The 23,964-nt window shown below is 40.7% G+C and overlaps 1 long non-coding RNA gene across 1 annotated transcript; it reads right to left on the bottom strand.

Moving 5' to 3' along the window:
• Positions 1-22,801, bottom strand: LOC118152296 (uncharacterized). Its single transcript, XR_004740927.2, has 3 exons — positions 22,728-22,801; positions 22,186-22,300; positions 1-5,251 (listed from the first exon to the last, which is right to left on the bottom strand). It is a non-coding gene; the product is annotated as an uncharacterized LOC118152296 (long non-coding RNA).
• Positions 22,802-23,964: the final 1,163 nt, after the last annotated feature.

Below are 23,964 nucleotides of genomic sequence, written 5' to 3'. Positions count from 1 at the left end.
TGTTTTTCTGCATCTGGTTTATTTCACTTAGCATAATGTCCTTCAGGTTCATCCATGTTGTTACAAATGACAGGATTTTCTTCTTTTTAAAGGTTGAGTGAGATTCCATTTTGTACACACACATGCACACGCATGCACATACACCCCACATCACATTTTCTTTATCCATTCATTGAGACATTTAGGTTGCTTCCACATCTTGGCTGTTGGGAATAATGCAACAATGAATTTGAGAAGACAGATTAATCATCTAAGAAATGTAAACCAAAATCACAATGAGGATCGGGGTGGTGGCTCACACCTGTAATCACGGCACTTTGGGAGGCCAAGACGGAGATAGCTTGAGGCCAGGAGTTCAAGACCAGCCTAGTCAATATGGTGTAACCCTGTCTCTACTAAAAATAAAAAATATATACAAAAATTAGCCAGGCATGGTGGTGCGCGCCTGTAGTCCCAGCTACTTGGGCAGCTGAAGCACAAGAATTGCTTGAATCCGGGAGGTAGAGGCTTCAGCGAGCCTAGATCGCACCACTGTACTCCAATCTAGTGAAATAGCAAGACTCTGTCTCTAAAACACACACGCGCTCACACACACACACACACACACACTGAGCTATCACCTCACAACTGTTAGAATGACTGTTTCTAACAGAAAGACAAAAGATCACAAGTGTTGGCAAGGATGTGAACAAAAGGGACCCTTCGTACACTGTTGATAGGAATGTACATTGCTAGGATCTAACCTCTGAAAGCTGAATGAGCCAACCTGACTTCACTGGATGATGCATGGTGAGGAGTCAATGATTATAGATCTAATTCTCAATTTTCTCCTTCCCGTGTCCCAGGCAGGCAGGCTCTTCTGTCCTAGAAAAGGTTTACAAGGGTCTCAGGGTATATACGTAAGAGTTTATGCCTCACAGGCACACTGATTTGAGATAGAACCATGGCTCTGCTGTCTACTGACTGTTAGACCTGGCAAGCACCTGACCTTGTTAAGGCTTACTTTCTGTTTCTCTGAAATGGGAATAAAGTTAGTATGCACCTCACTGGGATTATCTTTAGGAATAATAAAGAAATACACAAAATTCCAGGCTGCCAAATGCCCTTGGTGCGTAATAATAATCTTAAGATTATTATTAAAACATAAAACCTACGTTCTGTGGAGGAAGAGGAAGAGGCTCTCATGTCAGAGAAGGTAGAGGAATTGGTTTTTAGAATCCAAGTAGAAAGAGTGTCTTGTAGCCACATATCTAGCTTCGCTGTTTGAAAAGAATATTAGAACTTTTCAGGGGTGATAGATCTGTTCACTATATTGACTATAGTTATGGTTTCAGAGTTGTATACATATGTCAAAACTTACCAAATTACATACTATTTTATTTTATTTTATTTTTTTGGAGACAAAGTCTCTCTCTGTTGCCCAGGCTGGAGTACAATGGCACGATCACAGCTCACTGCAGGCTTGACCTCCCAGACCCAAGCAATTCTCCTACTTCAACCTCCCCAGTAGCTAGGTCCATAGGCATGCACTAATATGCCTGGCTAATTTTTTAAATTTTTGTAGAGACAAGGTTTCCCTTTGTTACCCAGGCTGGTCTTGAACTCCTGGGCTCAAACAATCCTCTCATCTTGGCCTCCCAAGGTGCTGAGATTACAGTGAGCCACCATGCCTGGCCAAAACTTGTCAAATTATATACTTTAAATGTGTGCAATTTATTGTATTTTGGTTACACCTCAATAAAGCTGTTTAAAAAATTAACTTTTAGAACATCAAGGAAATGGAGATCATAATGATAGTGATTTAAAAAATTAACTTTTAGAACATCAAGGAAATGGAGATCATAATGATAGTGATTTTCAGGCTGGTGAAATAAGTGGATGAGCACATGAATAAATGAACACTCACATATGAAGCAATGCTAATCACACATGACCATTCCTTACAGTTTTTTAAATATCCCTCCTTTCTCTCCCCCTTCATCTATCCAGAGCCTTCAACACGTAAGCCCCAGATCAAGTCCCGCCTCCTTTCAAAAGCCTTCTCTGATACCTCACTGCAGTTGTATCTATGAATGTCTTAACACATGTACATTGTAATTTCTCACATAATGCCTCAAGTCTTGTCATGAGCTCTTGTTCTGTTATTGAGATTATTTAACTTCTCATGTGTTTGTGGTGATTTTAAGCTTTTAGAAAAAAGAGGAGACACTTCTTTTGTAATTGAGCACATAGGACTTGATAAATACTTTCCCATTGAATGATAAAATTTAGAGTTCTATGTCCTACACTTGATTCTCATGACCACAAACTTCAAGGGATGATCCCCAACCTTCTATTGGATAGGAACTTTGAAGGTATCAAAGACTGCTTGACGTGAGCAGGCCATCAGTTAATCCTTAACTGTTTATCACTTGTTTTTATATAAAGATTTTGTTTTAATTGTATATTTTTGTACTTTAGGTTCTGGGGTACATGTGCAGATCATGCAAGATTGTTGCATAGGTACATACATGCAAGGTGGTTTGCTGCCTCCATCCCCCCATCACCTATATCTGGCATTTCTCTTCACATTATTCCTCCCCACCTCCCGTTGTCCCTCCCCTCGCCCCCACAACAGATCCCAGTGTGCGATGCTCCCCTCCCTGTGTCCATATGTTCTCATTGTTCAACACTCACCTATGAGTGAGAACATGCGGTGTTTGATTTTCTGTTCTTGTGTCAGTTTGCTGAAAACAATAGTTTTCAGGTTCATCATGTCCCTACAAATGACATGAACTCATCATTTTTTATGGCTGCGTAGTATTCCATGGTGTATATGGGCCATATTTGGTTTGTCCAGTCTATCATTGATGGGCATTTGGGCTGGTTCCAGGTCTTTGCTATTGTAAACAGTGCCGCAATGAACATACATGTGCATGTGTCTTTATAATAGAACGATTTATAATCCTTTGGATATATACCCAGTAATGGGACTGCTGGGTCAAATGGAATTTCTATTTCTAGGTCCTTGAGGAATCACCACACTGTCTTCCACAATGGTTGAACTAATTTACATTCCCACTAACAGTGTAAAAGTGTTCCTATTTCTCAACATCCTCTCCTGCATTTGTTATATTTATTCATAATGGCTTCACATCCACAACTGCACAACTGAAGGCTCTGGCTTGAGAAACCCAAAAGCCTATTTTGAAAGCAGCAGAGTTGAAAACACTCTTCCAGTTCCTTTCACATTTGAACAGAATAGTTGTAAGTCCCAACCAAGATTGGGCCCTGGAACACAGGATGCCCGGGAATAGCTAGCCAGCATTGCCCAAGTGGCCGCCCTGATCCTCGTCCATTATCCTAAGCCCTTTCATTTTCTGTTTGTTTGTTTTTAGCTCCCCTGGAAGTCTAATGGAGTCAGATATCACATCTCCCAGAAAAGGAATGACATTTATAACCCGCTTCTGCTCCTGCAAATGGAGGGGTTATCTTGGGATTTTGCCCATCAGCCCTCTCCAGAATCTCAGGCAGCTTCTTAGCCTGATGCGCTTGGAGTCAGCTCCAAGGCTGGAGGTTTAGCATCCAGGGAGCCTCAGGCCTGAGCATAAGGCCCACAGTTGAGAGTTAGCAGGACAGCCCTAAGTATCCTCTTCCTGTTTCAGAGGGTTACTGGCAAGTTTCTGAAAACCTGCAGCTAATTTATGTCTTTAATGCTGGGCTTTTTGCCATCATTCATTTCAGGACTAGAGGTAGCCCTGTTTAATATTAGGCTGCTCTGCCTACCCCTGCCACCATCTGAATAAGAAAGGACGGGCTCCATCATGTGTAGTGCCTGCCAAGGGAGTGGTGTAACTGGGGATGGTCACAGGGATGTACCCCTGGAAAAGAGCCAGCAGGATTTTGCTTTTCTGGTGTCAGAGGGAAGACAGAGAATAGCTTTTCAGGTAGGAACTGAAAAAAAAGCAAACAATAAAAATCCAGGAATATTTAGGAGGGCATGCTCCATTTCCAAAATGGCCTTTGTGGCTTTGCTTTTCTGTTAAATAATTATTCTTGCTGAATGAATTGTTTACATTAGCATTTCTTAAGCTGGGATCCCTTCTGTCAACAGGTAGTTTTTAAAAAAATATATAGGCAGAAAGTTCCATGATCAGTTCAGGAAATGAAGGTCTGGAAACAAGGGCTGTAAGGACCGGCTATAGGAACTGGTGAGAGGTTACAGTGGTCATAAGGGAGGTGGCATTGGAGCCAGGCCTGATTCAGACCAGGCAGAGAGCAGGTTCCAGGCAGGACAGACCAATAAGCAGCAAAATGAAAATGCTCAGGGAGAGATGAGACACCACTGGCTTGGAGCATTCAGTGCAGCCTAATTTGTGTTTACATAATTCCAAGAAAATTTCCTCTCTTCTCATTGCTTTCTGGGGAGATGTGGCAAGCAGCCCCCTTGGGGCAGACACTATCATTTGCTCTCCAAAGCTCACACTTGCATGTGCACACACACACTTCTTGCCTGCAAGTGGAGCCTTCATGTTTATCTAGGTGCCCCTCCCTCAGGTGGCAGAGGGCAGAAAAAAACCCTCTTTCTGCTCCCAGAAGGTGATATTGATTAGTCTAAGTCAATTATATTAATTCCTCTAACTCTGCTGTGGATTGATTTAGGCATGGTCATGTAACCCAGTCCTAACAAATGGAACCTAAGGGATAATCCTCTAAGGAATTCCAGCGAGCTTTTCTTTGTAAAAAGTAAAGACAGACACCTGGAAGGAAATGCACTCTTCTTTGTTGGGTGTGGATTTTCTGCACGAAATTCTAGAAACAACTACAACTATCCAGCAATTGGGCAACGGATGGTAGGAGAGGGGGCTGTAGACATTCTGAGAATGGCAGAACAGAAGAATGCAAAACACCTGGGCCCCTGATGACATAGTCACACAGTCTAATTAGCCATGGACCCAGTTCATCTCTGGACTTGGTGTTAAGTGAGATCATAAGCTCCATTCTACTTACGCCACTTTTCATTGAGTCTCGGGTTCCTTGCAACTAGATGTTTCATAAGCAGAGTTTTTCCTTTGACAGAACACATCTAACAGCTTAACCCATTATGCTGCCTACCCATTCTTCAGATAGACTCTTCAATTAGACCTTTGGAGTGTAGAGGTTGGCCTTTAGGCTGCCTCTGGCCAAGGCCTTCCTCTGCTTTTCCTTTGTCCTCTTCTTTGTCCATGTCCTGGTTCCCAGATATACTTACAGAAGATCCCACACTTCTCGCCTGTAAAAACAGAAAAAGTATCTCATCTCATAGATCTATTTCAAGAATTAAATGAGGTGATGATGAAGAGAGCTTAACAGAGTGTCTGGCATGCAGTAAGGGTCTACAAGTCATAGTCTTAACAATGGTAAGAAAATTTTTTAACTAAAGTTAATAACTACTTTGGATTGACTAAGCTTACCAAATTCAGATTCGGTCATTCACATAGCAGTGGGGTATTGTTGTTACCAAATCTAGTATAGCAGCATGAAAAGGCAATAATATGTAACATTGGTACATTGCCTTATTGTTGGATATTTTACTAAGAAAATTTACATATTTACCTTGTTTACTCCCCAAAAGAATCTTTGAAACGTCAGTATCATTTTCATTTTTCTGAAGCAACTGAAGTTAAAAGAGCCTAAGTGCCTCAGCTCACATACCTGGTGACTGAAATTCAAATCTTAACAGACTCCAAAATACATGTTCTTTCTATCACATCGCCTCCTCATTCACATGCATACAGCTCATGGCAGTTGACTGCTCTCGGCTTCTAAAGTTTTGTGGCTGGCATCTGTGACTCCCTAGACTGGTTAGTTTCTCACCATTTAATAACTTTCATGTTAATATGCCTTGAAAATGTTCAGTGGTTCTGAGAGTACTACAGGGCAGGGGAGAAGAGAAGAATGGCAAACAGACCAGTGTTCTAGCATCCCCTATGAAAGGCTGGGTTTGCTGCTGCAATTCGTATAAGCAGTTCCTGGTTTTGGCAATAAGTTGAGTATTCACACTACTTCTTAGCCTTTCTTTGTTTACACAGTGGGTGAGACTCTGTGATAAGGAGTCGTTGATGAGGTTTATGTGACTAGGAGTGGACATGTGCTGTGAAAACTGTTTACCATTTACTGAGTGTCAGCAGGGTCCACCGGATGGCTGTCAAGAGATGCTCATTCAGAGAGAGAGAGAGAGAGAGAGAGAGAGAGAGAGAGAGAGAGAGATTTCCTATTTACAGAAAATGTGTGTGGGTTAGAAACTAGAGAAGAAAATCTTTTGGAATTCAATACCAAAGAAACAGATGAGTTAAAGATTGGTTTAATGGCTTGGGAATGTTTATCAATGTCTATTCTTACTGGTGTTCTAGTATATGACAGTCAAAATTGCTCTTTCCCAATAACCACCCACACTTTTGGGATATTTTTTATTCTCTTTATTCTTTCCAGGGTCTACCACAGTCGACCCAAGACTGGTACTTAAACATGAAGAGTTTGGTTTCTTTGGGTATTCTGTTGCATTTCACAGTATTTGAACAAGGGCTTGAGGTAGTCACTGGTCAGGGATCTTTAGAATGAATGACTCTAATTCTGAATGGAAGGTCAAACTGAGTTACCATTTGTACCCTTTCCAACTCCAAGACTTAACTGTGTAAGTCTTCTTGGACGTTGCAGTATTCCAACATTCTGTGTGTCTGGGGTAGTGATCTCCTTGTATATCTGAGTTTATTATACTTTTACCAAGTTCAGAGTAAGAGCATAACATCTTTTAGATATATTATTATTTAGAGAATATCTTGGTCTGGGTTTTACCAGAGGCAAAAGTTTATCAGAGGCAAAAAAAAAAAAAAATTGCAGGTGCATGGAAGTAGTTTATTTAGGGGGTGACTATGGAAAGCACGAGTGGGGCCATAAAGAAGTGAGACAGGAAAGGGATGGAAGCCAATAAAAAAGTGCATTACTGAGCAGGTTACCATGGTGGGCACCTGGATTTCAATCCTGCTGGGGAGCTCAAGAAGATAGTGTAGAACATACCTCAGAGGCATACTTGCCTCAGCCAAATTAGGGGCTAGCCAGCTGGGAAATTTATCCACCAATAACATTTTCATCTGTTATGGAATGATGGGTGATTCCCTAGGGCTTTAATTCTATGGTATATCTGACCTCTCCTATGCACAGGTGTGGTAATAATATGCACAGATGTGGTAAAAAAATATTCAGGAATTGTTGACAGCAAGCAGCCCCAGGTGTGTAGGGGTGAAAGTCAAGGTGATATGGTGGAGCACCAAAAGTGTGTGCTAGTAGGCTATTGTTTTTGTGTTTCTCAAACTTTTGAACTTTCTTTCTCCTGATTAGGCACTAGTCTTTTCCATGACCTTCAGGGGATGGAGAAGGTGGAAATAAAGGCAGGAAATAGCTTTGCATCCCCCACAACAGTTGTTTCTGATGCTAGGGCTCCGATGAGATCTTTGATATGGGAGCATAACTGATATGGTTTGGATCTGTGTCTCCACCCAAATCTCATGCCAAATTGTAAACCCAGTGTTGGAGGTGGGGCTGGTGGGAGATGAGTGGATCATGGGGGCAGTTTGTAATGAGCAAATTAAACCTCTTCTTTTTTTAAATAAATTACCCAGTCTCAGGTATTCATTTATAGCAGTGCAAGAATGGATTGATACTGAAAATTGGTACCAGAAGTAGGGTATTGATATAAAGGTATCTGAAAATATGGAAGCAGCTTTTTGGAACTGGTGCAACAGTTTGGAGGGCTCAGAAGCAGATAACAAGATGAGGGAAAGTTTGAAACTTGCTAGAGACTTGTTGAATGTGTGTGACCAAAATACTGATGGTAATATGGACAGTGAAATAGAGGCTGAGGAGGTCACAGATGGAAGTGAGGAGCTTGTTAGGAATTGGAGCCTATTGGGAACTGGATTAAAGGTCACTTTTGCTGTACTTTAGCAAACAGACTGGCACACTGTACCCTGCTCTAGGGATCTGTGGAACTTTGAACTTCAGAGAGATGATTTATGGTATCTGGCAGAAGAAATTTCTAAACATCAAAGTGTTCAAGATCTGACCTGGCTGCTTCTGAAAACCTGTGCTCATATGCATGAGCAAAGAAGTGACTTAAAACTTGAACTTATCTTTAAAAGGGAAGCAGAGAACACAAATTTAGAAAATTTGTATCCTGGCCATGTGGTAGAAAAGAAAAACCCATTTTCAGGGTTGGAATTCAAGCAAGCTGCAGAAATTTGCATAAGTAAAATGGGGTCAAGGTGACAGGCTCTCTGTCACCCTAAAGCAGACAGAGGGTTGGTCTTTGAAAAAATGTAAACCATAGTCTCTGGACTACAGAACACCAGTCACAGCTGAGGATGGAGATCATGTAATAAAATTAGGGGGATAAAATGAATATTTACTGAATGTCAAAACTCAACCAGTCATCTCCACCTATGCGGCTCTCAAAACATTGAAAATCAGATTTACATCCTGCGTGCAAAAAAACTAGTAAAGGCTTCTCTGTAGAATCTGTCCAATTCCCAAGAAGAGACCTAACACTCTTAGGGTTCCACCAGAAAATGGCCTATCCAGCTCACCCCACCATGAAGTTCACAGTCAATGACCCCACTGTCCAAAGTTTCCAATCTGTGTTCTAGTGTCCCACTATCAAATATGAGCATACAGTGAAACAGACATAGCAGGGGAACGCCTCAGTATGAAAGATTAGCAACAAAGCAAGTTAGAGAAAACAGAGACTATGAAAGGAGAAGAAAAACTAGGGTAGGGTCAGCTACTATTATCAGAAAAGAAGATATTGCAACCATAAAATGGGTAGAAAACTACTGATATAAGAATATTCAGGGCAAAGAAGAGGCCTTAGAAATTAGAAATAAGATCTCAGAAATGTAAAATATCTCAAAAGAAAGATAAAGAAAGAACAAAATGAAAAAGAGAAGAGACATTGGAGAGAACAGATAAGAAAATACTAGAGGACAAGTTCAAGAGCTTTGACATCTAAAAAAATAGGAGTTCTGGAGAAGATGTTGTCATCCACAGAATAATTGAAGAAGGTGTCCCAGAACTAAATAAAGTACGGAATTTCCCGGGTGAAAGGCAATCATTGTGAAATTTCAAAATACATGTCTAGAAGACATTGTTAGTACCTTGACCAGGTCCCCTTTACTAAGCCAATGCATGCAACTGCTCTTCGTGTTGGCTGCTGATAACCTACAGATCTCTTCTCTGGAGAACTCCTTCAGCAAAGCAGAAGCTGTGTCATCTGGGAGGTTCCACCCCCACTCCACTCCTACACCAGAGAACTCACAACCGATGACTAACTGACTTGAAGGTTCAGAAGGCCAGTCAGCTTGTCTCAAAATGAGGACCAATGCTGTGGTTCAGCTTTTGCTTCAGGGCATCCCAGGATCAGATGGAAGCTCCAGTGGAGACCACATCCTTAGCTTGTTCCCCAGACCTAGGGTGCTTCCTTAGCTTATCTTCTCTCCCAAGATGAATCCCTCAGTTAATCACATGCCCTCAAACTCTGTCTCAGTCTATTTCTAGAAAACTCAACCTAAGGCAATAGGAGAGAAAGAATTCTAAAAGCTTCCAAAGAGAAAAACATATTTTATACAAAGGATCAAGAATCAAAATCGTATCAGCCTTCTCAACACTGAAAACTAAAGACATGGGAACAATTCCTTAAAAATTCTGAAGAAAAATTATTTTCAACATAGGATTCTATGTTGAATACCAAGATAAATGGAATCCCTCTTGGGTAAGTAAAAGACATTTTCAGAATCAAAGTTCTCAAAAAACTTACCTCTTATGTACTTCTTTCTCAAAGGTACTTCATCAAAACAAAGGAGTAAATCAAGAAAGAGGCAGATATATGTCAACTGAAAAATCACAAGATTCATAAATTTGGAAAGGAGAGCTTTATTTCTCATAAAGGGTTATAGCCTAGAGTCTGGCCATCTGAAGGCTGGGAAGCATAGCCTCTGGAAGAAGCTCCTCCAAGAACAAGCACTTCGAGGAAAGGAAGGAAGGATAAGACAGGAATTTATGCTGAATGGGTTGGCTAAGTATACACATTCAACAGGTTATAGGAGGAGCTTTGAATATTCATGAAGGGGAGGCACACACATGGGTAGAAGAATAACATATATGTAACATGCCACCCATGTTCAACTGGGGGTGGAGACTTAATATTTAAATGTATTATAGTTAAGCCCTATACATCAAAAGGTGAAGCAGAGGATGCAACCCTCAGTGTGCAGCCCTCTGTAAACTGGCCAGAATCACTCCATGGTTGGTGATCTTTTACTAGGAAGGAATCCTGGTCACCTGCCATGTCGAAACCACCAAAGGGAGGGGCAGCATCAAGTGGTTGGTTGAAATCGGTGGTGATTTCTGTTCAGTCTTAGGGAAGAAAACCTAATGATGGCTAGTGAAGGGACATATAATGAGGTATGTATCACTTCCCAGCCCATCGTGGCTGAGAACTCAGTTTTTAAAGGTTTCTCTGGGTCCTCTTGGCCAAGAGGGGGAGTTCATTCAGTTGATTGGAGAACTTAGGATTTTATTATTTCTCACATAGAATGCATGAAACAAAAGATCTAACAAAAAGGAAACGTGATACCTCTTCAAGCATAAGAAATTCATAGAATTATTTCATGTATGTAAAAGTACTGAGAGTCACACAAGTGGGGGAGACTTTAGGAATATAGTAGAGTTAATTGCATAGAAAATTGGGCAAATGGGCTGGGCACGGTGGCTCACACGTGCAATCCCAGCACTTTGGGAGGCTGAGGCAAGTGGATCACTTGAGGCCAGGAGTTCGATACCAGCCTGGCCAATGTAGTGAAACCCCAACTCTACTAAAAATACAAAAATTAGCAAGGTGTGGCAGCACACACCTGTCATCTCAGCTACTCAGAAGGCTGAGGCAGGAGAGTCACTAGAACCCAGGAAGTAGAGATTGCAGTGAGCCAAGACAGCACCACTGTACTCCAGCCTGGGCAACAGTGGGCAACAGAGAGAGACTCTGTCTCAAAAAAAAAAAGAAGAGAAAAAAGAAAAAAGAAAGTAAGAAAAAGAAAAGAAGAAAAGAAAAGAAAACTGGCCAAATGTTTTTTTAAAAAGACAATTATTTATCAAATTCAAGGAAAACAAAATTTTGCTAGCAAAGTAACATACATGACTCATCTACAGAGTTTACAAAGACATTATTATGTGGGTGCTACTTATCAATCAAATCACAATTATAATATATTGAGCAAATAGGGACAAAAATGTCTGTGTATGGACAAATTGAGTGGAAGTGGGAAAGAGGGATAAATCCTCATTTCCCATGCTTGGAAATCAATAGACAATGCTTGAAACTGAAAAACCCTGAGTTTCGGTAGAAGCATATGATTTCAGAATTCAGAGATAAAGACCAAAAGAAAGGGCCAGCAGGCTTGAAAGCAAGAGTCACTGGGGAGTGATGAACAGATGCAGAGAGGCCGCTGTATTTTTATAAACGTATTTGATTCTTTAAATCATGGGCAGTATAACCCCTATTTTTAAAAAACAATTTAAGTGTTAAAATGCCTCCAGAAACAGAGGGTACTGACTGGGTTTTTGGATAAAATGCTGTGAAGAAGTGATTTTGATCACGTGCTTGTTTAGAGTCCAGGATGAGGAAAAATTTGTCTCAAGGGACCTAAGCTGCTGAGAGAAAAAGCTGACTATAGATCCCAAAGGTGGAAGTTGAGTGCCAAGACACAATGAGCATAAAAGCACTGTGACCCCAAGGTCAGAGCGGACCCTGCTGCTGGTTGGGAGGAGAGTGACAGGAGGCCAGCGTTTTACGGGCTTCACAGCTTGTGAACTCAAGTGTGTCACACAATCCAAGGCTAGACATCTTTTAGTTTAAATTATTTGCCCCCTAAGTGAGGCAACCACAGCAAAGATTTAAAGATATTCCCACATATTCCTGAATCTCTTATCATACTTCTTATGGGAGCTGATAGCCATAGATTACTCAGTTCAGACATCAGAAGCTGATATAAACTGGCAACTCCAGACACTGTCTGCCTTAAAACTGTTCTATCCCAAGTAGAAGGAAGTGCTTCAGCAACAGGAGCAGGACCAACAAAAAACAATGGAATCGGGCTGGGCCCTATGGCTAACGCCTGCAATCTCAGCACTCTGGGAGGCCTAGGCTGGCAGATCGCCTGAGGTCGGAAATTCAAGACAGCCTGACCAACATAGAGAAGCCCCGTCTCTACTAAAAATACAAAATTAGCCAGGCATGGTGGTGCATGCCTGTAATCCCAGCTGCTTGGGAGGCTGAGGCAAGAGAATCGCTTGAACCTGGGAGGCGGACATTGCAGTGTGCCGAGATCATGCCATTACACTCCAGTCTGGGCAACAAGAGTGAAACTCCGTCTCTAAACAAATAAATAAAATAAAACAATGAAATCAACAGTTTGTCTTGCTTTGCACACAGAGCAAATGAAGAGTTCCAGTAAGAGAGCTTAAATGTGATCTCTCCAGCTAGGGCAGCTCATCAAAATTGATGGCCAGTGGATTCCACAGCCAGCATTAAATTACCAACTGACATCTAAGAGGTCCAAACTCCTCTTTTTCTTCAAATAACCCTAACAGCCTCCCTCCAAGCTTTCTGACCTCTTCTAACCACCCACATTTGAGGGAGGCCGCCTCCCTGATGGCAGCCCTGTCTCACTTGTCACTACATTAATCTAACAAGAGATCAAGGATGTCAACTATCTCCCATTTCTTTTCACCCCAGGTTACTTTGGAAGCTTCCCTCTTAAACACCTGTCCCAGTCAGACTAGTCCAGGGCAAAGAAAAGTTGTCAGACTTCATAAGAAGGCAATCTGCCCTTCCCTTCGCCAATCCCTAAAGAGGATCAAGAATGGCTCTTGGGCATTGGATTCAAGGTTACAAGGGAGGCGTCAACTGTAACAGTGGGATTAAAAGCAAGCCTCGGACCCACTCATGAGGCCCCTCTTGGGGAAAACAATGGAGTCTTGCAACCATATAAGAGTTAGTTCCAATAAACTTCTTTTCTCCAATGCCCCTAGACTAATTAGTGACGATAACGATATGTCACATGGTTGAAAAAATGAGAGGAAAATGAATGTTTTTAGACATGTGCAGAGGGATTTGAGAGTTATTAGGGAAACCACCTTCCTTATGAAAACAAAATGCAGAACTCCCCAGGTTCAGCAATGGAGCAAAAGTCACAGGAGTTGAAGCTGAAATAATCTAGTGGCCACCACTTAGTGCAACGAAGTACAGTATCAAGGTTAGAACTCATGTACTAGAATCTGACTGATTTAGATTCAAATCGCAGCTCCTTCATTTCAGAGCTGTGCAGGATTATTAAAGAAAGTATCTAAGTCCTCTGAGCCCCAATTCCTCATTAGTAAAACAGGTTAATAACGTATTCCTTAGGGAGCTACAGCAGGAGGCCTGAAGCTAGTGTATATGAATTATAGACGCACCCAACATGTAACAAGTGCTCATTGAACATCAGCTGCCATTGTTAGCATGGGATTTTCCTCTCCTTAGGATTTGATCCTATTACTGATGCCATTTTCACCTTGATTCCCAGAAGGGTAATACTCCCTCCTTTAATGATTTACAGTGTATTTTTTCCTGTGTACCTATGCGTATATACAGAAATATATTTACAATGTTACAATCTTACTAATAAGTGACAGAGCCAGTATTGGAGCCTGTGTTTGTCTGACTCCTGAGCTTCGATAAAGAAGACTCGAATGAGTCCCCAAACCACAGGGATGCCATACTCAGAATAGCATTTTGGTGAGAGATCAAGACACTGATTGAGTCACACTGATACATAGGCACAGTTGCTGTGCCATTTTTCTCTCATTCATTTTTTTTGCTTCCTCTTTCTCCCTATAAGCAGTTAGGTGAATGAGTTGAGGCACAGCCCACTCTACTTCCTTTAAGGTCCTTACTCCACCGGTCTAGATAGAGGGTAGAAGGATTGGGAGTGGCTGAAGATGTAAGCTGAAAAAGTGAGTTTTCCACTGTCACTTATTGATCAACTGTGATTATATTCAGAAGACCAGGCAAAGTCTACTGATGGCAGGTTTGTCTTGGCTATTTCTGATGTCTTATCAGCTACTATACAGGCTAATGTGCAATCAGTCCAATTAGCCCAGAATTTTTGATAAGGCCTAAAATTCCAAATCAACATTCCAGCCCTCCTGATTATGCCATAAATTCTGGGACTCCCGTTTCTGTAACAACTGAGGCAAACAGAAATATTTATCCTGAATTGTCCTTCTAACTTAAGTATCTTCTGACTTTTAACTTGTCTAAAAACAACTCAAGGGCAGAAACTGCATCCTTTACTTATTTCATCTCTTTAAAGCCTGGGACACAGTGTCAAATAATGTCTTTTGCATAAACTTTCCTTATTGACCTTTATAGATTTCTGTAATAGGGTGATATGTGTAAATATTAGTATAATTATAAAGTATTACATAGGTAAAGATACAGGATGTTACCCAGTGAATAAAACCAATTCCAGATGGACAGAAATTCAGAATAAAAGATTCAAACCACCTATCAATGAAGAAAATGCAGTATTTATCAAACCTCTAAAATAGAGATAATTTTCTAAGCATAGAAGCAATAAAATAAATAATGAGGGAAATGACTGACTGGTTTCAGTACATTTTAAGACGTAAAGCTCAAGTAAAAACAGTTCTAAAGACTAGAATAAGTGAGTCCTGAAAATATGTTTGAAAAAGAGTTCAAAATTTGTGTTCAATAAGGAGCTCATAAAAATAAAAAACAAAAACCTTAAAATGCCTGTAAAGAAAATTACATGGACAAGAAAATTCCAAAAGAAGATGAGTGTTCTCATAAAAACCTGTTTGCAAATATTTATAGCCACTTTATGCATAATCACTAAAACTGGGAAACAAATGTCCCAACTGTCTGCCAACTGGTGACTGCATAAACAAACTGTGGCACATTCAGACAATAGAATATCAGTGTTAGAAAAAGGAGCAGACTACTGATACATGCAACCAATGGCTGATCTCAAAATCATTGTGCCAAATGACAGAAGCCAGACACAAAATCGTATGTACTGTATGGTTCTATTTGTATGACATTCTGGAAAAATTAGGAGTAAAAATTTATGGGAAAGCAGATTAGAGGTTGCCAGGGGTGGGAGAATAAGGAGGAGATCGACTACAAAGAGCCCTAAGAGTACTTAGGGAGGGATGGAACCATGTTATATCTTGACTGAGATGGTAGTTGTATGATTATAAACATTTGCCAAAAACATATGCCTAAAAATAATTAATTTTACTGTGCATAGATTGTACAGTAATAAATTTCACCTCAAAAGAAGACTATTAAAAAGCATTTCACATGTCTAATAATCAAATGAAAATTAACATGAGGGGGTCTTTTTTTAACCCATTAAATTTACAAATATAAATCATAATATCCAATTCTAGCAAGGCTTCAATGAATCTTGTGTTCTCATATAGTAATGTTGGTGATGTGAATTAGAATGACTCGTTTGGAAATGACAATTGAAATACGTAGCATGAGTCATAAAAATGTGTAACTCTTGACCTAACAATACCATTGATGGAATCTATATCACAGAAATTTTACAAAATGGCTTGAAAATAATCATGTTTGTGGAATTGTGTGTTATAGATTGTTAATAATTTTAAACAACTAGAGGAATTCAGTTTCCAATAGTGGGGGAAGTTAAATTATTATGGAAAATTATATGAAAACATTTTGCAACAATTAATTGTGATAAAGTCCATATAGCCACATACACATTTGGAAGTATGTATATAATATAATGTTACTGAAGAAAGCCAACATAGACTATACGTGCATTCTGGAAAGGCAGTAATGTCGTGGTTAAGAGTATTGATTCCAGAGCTGAACTGCTTGGGTTCATATTCGACCCTGCCACCTTCTAGCTCTAACTTTGGGCAGCTTACTTAACCTGTCTCACACTCAGTTTCTTATTTGAAAATAGGAAAAAATAATAGTAGCTTCCCCATTGTTTTTTTCTAAGGGTTTGATGAGTTCATAAATCATATACAACACAAAACTACCTGGTACAAAGTAAGCACTTTATATAATCATTTGCTATGCTGTTTTATCTCTGCAGATGTAAAAGAACTGGACAAAAATAGCACAACAGTATTATTTTGGTGTATGTGGCTGTGGAATTATTATATTCAGATGGTTAAGATTGCTGGCAATTTCAGCCACTTTTTTAATTTTTGCATTTTGAAAAAGTCAATTTGATTTTTAAAGACTTGCACAGATCTCACTGCAGTTTGCATTCAGATTTCACTGAATGAACATTTTCTCAATCCTTTTCCCTTTCACTTGCTTGCTAATGGATTTCCAAGTGACGATGTGACAAAAGGGCCAAAGGACTGTGTACACCAATGATTCATGTAAATCCCATAGAGACACTGTGGATGATAGAAAACACGGGGTAATGACTGAAGTATCAATGAATGATACTACAATTAGTATCAATATACTAATTATAGCTTTTTTATGTTAAATAATCAAAAGGGCCTCAATTTCTGAGAGCAGGGGAATAGTGAATTACATTACAAGATAGTTACTTAAGGGATGATGGTCAACAATTAAAACTATGATGATAAAGATTGTATAGCCATACATATGTATGGAAATGTATAGGATACAATATTAGTGAAGAAAGCTAACTATTTCTGTGTCTTGAACCACAGCTCAAGATGCATGAGTAAGAAGTGAATTCCTTATATGGAAGGTAGGCAGAGTCCATCCCAAAGCTGTCAAAGCATGGCTCTACCTTCTCTCTGGAGAGCTGGCTTCTAGACATTAGCTATGTGCTGGAGAGGACACAGGTAGAGCCCTTTCTCACCGGGAAGGTTGGCCACAACTGTGGTGCCTTCTTGTGTGTTCCGTGCAGCACTGCTAGACAAGCCCGTCCTGGAAACAAATCTGGGGAAATTTACGCTGACACTTGGTTCCACATCTGGAAATGCTGAGGGTCAGTTATGATTCTTAGCATTGTGTTCATTCTCTTTTTGAGCAAAACTTCAATAGACCTGGCAGGCCAGTGCTCATTTTTCCAGACGCCCAATACATTCCAGCAATCTCCTTTCCTAAAACTCAATGGGTTTCAATGTTCAGACCAGAAGACCCACAATTTTCAATGTTTTCAGTTGTGACATGTTAGACCTGTGAGGATCTGCTACCTGTCAGGTTCTGGCCATAAGGAGACATATTTTAAATAATATTCCCTTGATGAAAGATACCATTTACAATAGCTTTTCTTCAAAGACTTCATCTGTCTTTTAGGAACTGATTAAAACTTGACAATTGAGATCCCAAGCCTTGGGCCTTTCTCAGGGGAAAATGTTAAAAAGAAACAAATGAAGATTTTTGTCAAGTTGGAAAACCAATGAAAAATAAAAGTAAGTTAAAGGAAATATTTCTTGTTTTGTTTTACATAAAAGAAAAAGGACCAGGTGTGGTGGCTCACCCCTGTAATCCCAGCACTTTGGGAGGCTGAGGTCGCTTGTGCCCAGGAGTTGGAGACCAGCCTGGGCTATTGGTGAAACCCCATCTATACCAAAATACAAAAACTACCCAGTGCTATAACCTGGTCTCAGAAAAAAAAACAAAGAAAATGGTCAGCTAAAGGAAATGGGAGAATCATCTACTCCACAATTTAGAGTTTTATCTTTATTTTCCTATCTTTTGCTTCATGGTTTGTATAATTCATCTTTCAGTAGAGGCAAAAAATTGTTTGTGTTTTGACCTAGTTAGAGAAAAGGGATGAAAGCAATTAACATCAAGAAGTACTTTGTCTATCAATAAACTGCTATTCAAAAGGGCTGTGCTAGCTCTCCACCCCCACCTCTTGTTTTCAATGTCATAATTATTTATAGGGCCAGTTGGAGTCTCAACTCTGCTAAAACGATTTATTCAAGGGCCTCCTCCTTTATCCCAAGCATAACACTGCCCCATTAGGCTTCTGGGCAAATGTTTGTTCATATGGATCCTGACTCAGCTGTCAGGTCTGTAAGTGTGTGTGTGTGTGTGTGTGTGTGTGTGTGTGTGAGAGAGAGAGAGAGAGAGAGAGAGAAACAGAGGTGGCAAGGGCTACTACTCTTAATCTGGGTTTTTCTGAGACATCTGAACACATATGGTGACTGAGCACTATGAATGATGCAGTAACCCAAGGTGAGAGCCTTCTCCTTTCCCTGTGCTAGTAAGATGGTCCTTACTCTGCCAGCGAGACAAATTCCCCACCCACTGTCCACCAAAATGAGAAGGTCATAGGCATTTGATTAGCCATGGCTGATGAAACGAGACCACCCCTGAGAAGAGCACATGTGGATTGGGCAGGGTCAAGAGATCTTCATTGGATATAGACATCCAGGCCTTATGTTCGTTGACATGGTAGTATTCAGGAAAGCTTTGAAAATCAGTATTTGCCTAAATTGCATCTGACACTAGGCAAGTAAACACACTATAAAACCTGAACACCAGACCCAGCATCCTAGTGTGGCATTTCCTTAGAGTTCAAAAGTCTGATCAAAAAAGGAACATATTAGCTTGGTGCAAAAGTAATTGTGCTTTTAACCATTACTTTCAGTAGCATAGAGGTTAAAAATATAGATTCTGGAGCCTGATTTCCTGCCACTGATTAGCTGGGTAACCTTAGGCAAGTGACTTAACCTCTCTGTTTATTTTTCTATAAACAGGAGATGCTAATTGTACTTATCTCACAAGATTGTTAGGAGGATCTACATTTGAAAAATGTTTAAGCCAGTGCCTGGAAAGTGTTATATAAGTTTTGCTGAATAAAATTAATAGGTTTTTGAAACCATTTCATTCCCAGTCCCACCCATCTGTTTTCACCCAGGGGATTCTGTTAGATTTTAAAACAGTCATTAAAAGTTTTTTGGCCTGGCATGGTGGCTCATGCCTGTAATCCCAGCACTTTCGGAGGCCAAGGTGGGCAGATTACCTGAGGTCAGGAATTCTAGACCAGCCTGGCCAACATGGTGAAACCCCCATCTCTACTAAAAATACAAAAATTAGCCCGGCATGGTAGTGGGCACCTATAATCCCACCTACTTTGGAAGCTGAGGCTGGAGAATCACTTAAACCCAGGAGGCGGAGTTTGCATTGAACCAAAATGGGCCTCATTGTACTCCAGCTTGGGTGACAAGAGTGAAACTCTGTCTCAAAAAATCAAACAAACAAAAAAAAGTTTATGGCTTCTCCAAGATCTTTTATCCTTGACTTTCAAATTACATGTATTTGGGTGAGAACAACTTTGCCATTGGGAGTAGGAGCAGTGAACAGAGACACACATGATGAATCTGGGTTAAAATATTATTTCCACACTCAATAATTATAGGGACTTGAGAAAGTTTCTTCACTTCTTTGAACTCAACTTATACATCAGTAAATTTGGAAAAATGTGAACCTCTCAGTGTTATCATGAAGATGGAAGTTATGTGTGGAAAGTACTTGGGACTTAATCTGATGGGAAAAAATTATCTTCTTGATAAATTCCAGGCTCTATCTTTTTGCTGTAACCTCCTTTCATTCAACTCTTAAAATCTTTTAAAGCCTCTTTGGCTCACTGATTCATAGTAGATTTCATAGTCTTCTTGTGATATGAACAGCTGAAACTTTATTTCCTTTGGGTTGTTCTGCTATTATACACATACTGGTAAGATCCGAAGAGTGGGGAAAAATTATGTTGACTGGTGAGAATATTTTTAGAACAATACATTTCAAGCAAATCCTCCAGACCTGGTTGCTCCTCTTGAGGATCAATTAGCATTGTGCCCTAGGGATTCTCTCACCCTTTTGCTGTTTGCAAAACTCTATACCATTAGGCAGATGTCACCCAGAACTGGTTGTCTTTTTTTCAACAGAACTTGTTTTTGAAAGGTGGGCTTTTTAACAGTTTTTCTATTTCTATCTCTATTTTTTATATTTTTTCATTGAAAAATGTGTCAAAATTATCCCTAATTTTCAGCTGCCTGACATTTGTCTCACATATGTTTCTTTTTAACACAAATTATTTTTTTCTCCTCAATGCCAAGTTTAAGACCTCAAATCCTTCTTTTAAAACTATTTAAAATATTGAGCAAGTTACTCTCCGTGGGATTGGTTGACGCAGGGGCTCCTGTGTTTGTTTTTACAAAAGAATGGCTGTTTCCCTGGTCTGGTTACTTTATTCTCTGAATTTTCCTTGGAGAAGTCAACAAACTGACCAACTATCTCTCCTGGAGAGAAGAACCCTAAAGCTGTTAGTGTGCGTGCCAAGATGTGCTTCTGCCACAGATAGACAAGCACGTCACCAGCCCCTGGAACCCCTGGGCTGCGCGGCTCCTCCTGGGAGGCACTCTCCGCCTCAGAGACAACAGTGTCCTTTCCAAAATGGCTTTCAATCAGTCCTGTGTTGCTCAGTGCCCCATGAAAAAATTGAAAGTTTCTATACTCAAGCAGGCTAGGAGAATCTGTGAAAACAGTTGAACTTCCAATGCAAATTATGCTTCTTTTCTTGAAGTTACAATGCAACATTAACACATGAAAGTAGGCCTGGCGGTGGCTCAAGCCTGTAATCCCAGCACTTTGGGAGGCCGAGGCAGGTGGATCAGGAGGTCAAGAGATCGAGACCATCCTGGTCAACATGCTGAAACCCCGTCTCTACTAAAAATACAAAAAATTAGCTGGGCACGGTGGTGCGTGCCTGTAATCCCAGCTACTCAGGAGGCTGAGGCAGGAGAATTGCCTGAACCCAGGAGGTGGAGGTTGCGGTGAGCCGAGATCGCGCCATTGCCCTCCAGCCTGGGTAACAAGAGCGAAACTCCGTCTCAAAAAAAAAAAAAAGATACAAAAAATTAGCTGGGCATGTTGGCGTGTGCCTGTAATCCCAGCTACTCAGGAGGCTGAGGCAGGAGAATTGCCTGAACCCAGGAGGCGGAGGTTGCGGTGAGCCGAGATCGCGCCATTGCCCTCCAGCCTGGGTAACAAGAGCGAAACTCCGTCTCAAAAAAAAAAAAAAAAGAAAGTTGCCGTAACTTTCTTAGTAGAGAAATTGAACTTGGCCTCATGCTAACTAGAATTGCTTAACCGAGAATCCCACTTTCCAGTGTTATCTATTCCAAGCCTGGAAACTTGGGGTTCTACAGAAGATACCTTGAGAAACTGTGTTATTTTAAAGAATGCTGTGACTCAGAAAGTCAACTGGGCTCAGGCTAACGTGCCAAGAATGGTCCAGAGTGCCCATTTGTTCATCTTCATTAAAGCTCCTCTCCCTCTCACCAGGTGTGGCTTGGAGAATCCTACTCCTTTAAGCCTGCACCAGTATGGTTCAAGAGCAGGGATGCAACAATGGAATACCATTTGGCCTTAAAAAAGAAACCAGTCCTGCCATTTGCAGGATGTTATGCTAAGGGAAATAAGCCAGTCCCAGAAGGACAAAGACAACATGGTTGCATTTCCAGGAGTTAAGTGAACTTGTCTAATTCATAGAAGCAGAGAGTAGAATGGCAGTCGCCAGAGGCTGCAGGAGGGGGACATGGGAAACTTTCATCTGTTGTTCAGCAGATGAAAGTTTCATTTACGCAAGATGAGTGAGATCTTCTGCTGAACACGTTTGCTATAGTCCACAACACTCTTATCGTGCACTTAAAAATTTGTTAAGAGGTAGATCTCAATACCATGTTAAGTGATTTGGTTTGTTTGTTTTGAGACAGAGTTTTACTTTTGTCACCCATACTGGAGTACAGTAGTGCGATCTTGGCTCACTGCAACCTCCACCTCCCAGGTTCAAGCAATTCTCCTGCCTTGGCCTCCTGAGTAGCTGGGATTGCAGGCACCCACCACCCACCACCACACTCAGCTAATTTTTTTTGTAGTTTTAGTCGAGGCAGGGTTTCACCATGTTGGCCAGGCTGGTCTCGAACTCCTGACCTTAGGTGATCTGCCCTCCTTGGCCTCCCAAAATGCTGGGATTACAGGCATGAGCCACCATGCTCAGCCTCATGTTAAATATTCTTATGACGACAACAAAGAGACACAAGGAAAGTTTTAGAGGCAGTGGATATGTTCATTACCTTGATTGTGGTGGTGTTTTCATGGGTGTATGCATATGTCAAGGCTCATCAAATTGTATACAGTCAGCCCTCTGTATCTGCAGGTTCCACATCTGTGGATTCAACCAACCTCAATCTGAAAATATTTGGAAAAAAAAAGAAAAATAACCATACAACGATAAAAATACAAATATTAAAAATACAACAATTCACGTAGCATTTACATTATATTAGGTGTTCTAAGTAATCTGGAGATGATTTTACATATATGGGAGGATGTGTATAGGTTTTATGTGAATATTATGCCATTTTACATAAAGGACATGAGCATCATGAATTTTGGTATCCTCAGAGGTTCTGGAACCAATCTCCCAGTGGACACTGAGGGTTGACTATATGTTAAATATCTACAGTTTGTTGTACATCAATTATGCCTCAATAAAGCTGTTTTTTCAAAAAAGAGTAATTATGTCAGTGAGTATGAGTAGGCACACTGGGCCCATTTATGTGGTCGCATTCCAAAATCAGATGGATGATTTAGGTTATTACTTTGCAGTACTTACTCCTCATTTTCACCTTGTTAGCACAGATAATTTAGATTGAGTTGGATATCTGGAGAGAATATCTATAAGAAAATAGAAGAAAATTGGTGTTATAGCAGAGAGTGAAAGCAACGACATTGCAGCAGACCAGCCATGAGGACCCACAAGTCCTGCAGCTATCCTGCTGAAACTGCTGCCATCACTGAACTGCCCACCATGTGAATTTGGTCTGGCTTCCTGGCTTGTCTTTACCGCCTCTTCCTGCACCCCCAACCCCTGCAAAAATAGGACTAAGATCAAGATATTTTTAGGCTTCTTCGATAACTTCCATTTCTCTGGAAATAAAGTGCAGTCTTTCTAAATGCTCCGCAAATCTCTGCAAGATCTGACCCCTGCCTTCACTCTTTTCCTGCTTCATGTGTTAGAAGCTAGGCATTTGTCATTTTCTCGCAGTTCCCACAATACACCATGCTTTCTGCAGTTCCCTCTGCTTGACACTCTGTAGCTCATTCCCTTCCCTCGCCAAATTCTCCCTGGCCCCAACCACAGCCCTGTGCCTAGCTGATTGCCCCTCATCTTTTATGTCATTGTCTAGACATCATTTCTTCCAAGAAGCCCTTCCTGACCCTTCCACAGAGCTGGGTTGGCTGACCCTTCCCTGGCCTCCCTTTGCAACTACACTACCCATTTCATTGCGTTCCCAGCCCTCCGCTGTAACTGAGTCTGCTTATTGAGCTGTATTCCCCACTGGACTACAAAGTCCACAGGGGCAGAAACTCACTCTGCATTATTTGCCATTATATCCTCGGGGCCTAGACAAGAACCTCTAACACAGCAGCTGTTCAATAAACACATGCTGAATGAATGAATCAGTCAGTAAGTCGATCAATCTTACCCTAGCTGCAGCATATAAGGTACGATTCTATCATCAGAGTCCTAAACCTCAAATTCTCATTTCCCAATTTTTCAGATGAATGGTATAATACCATCCAATTACACAGTCTTTCTGAAGTTATCCTCCTCAAACACATAGGTGTGTGTAGTAAGGAGGGCTCCCTGTAATTGACAAAACAAAGTATAACCTCATGTTGCCTGCTCTCCTGTGTTGAGTCAACCAGCTAGGCCTATGCTTTACTTTACCATAGATTTTATATCTAAATCATACTTCATCAGACATTATAGCTAAATCATCACATTCAAAACAATTTCACTGGACCTATACTCAGCCTTGCCAGAAAACCTGCTTCCCGTTTTCATG

The sequence above is a fragment of the Callithrix jacchus genome, chromosome 3 (genome assembly GCF_049354715.1).
Source record: "Callithrix jacchus isolate 240 chromosome 3, calJac240_pri, whole genome shotgun sequence".
Classification (NCBI taxonomy): domain Eukaryota; kingdom Metazoa; phylum Chordata; class Mammalia; order Primates; family Cebidae; genus Callithrix; species Callithrix jacchus.
This window is presented reverse-complemented; position numbering and strand designations above follow the sequence as displayed.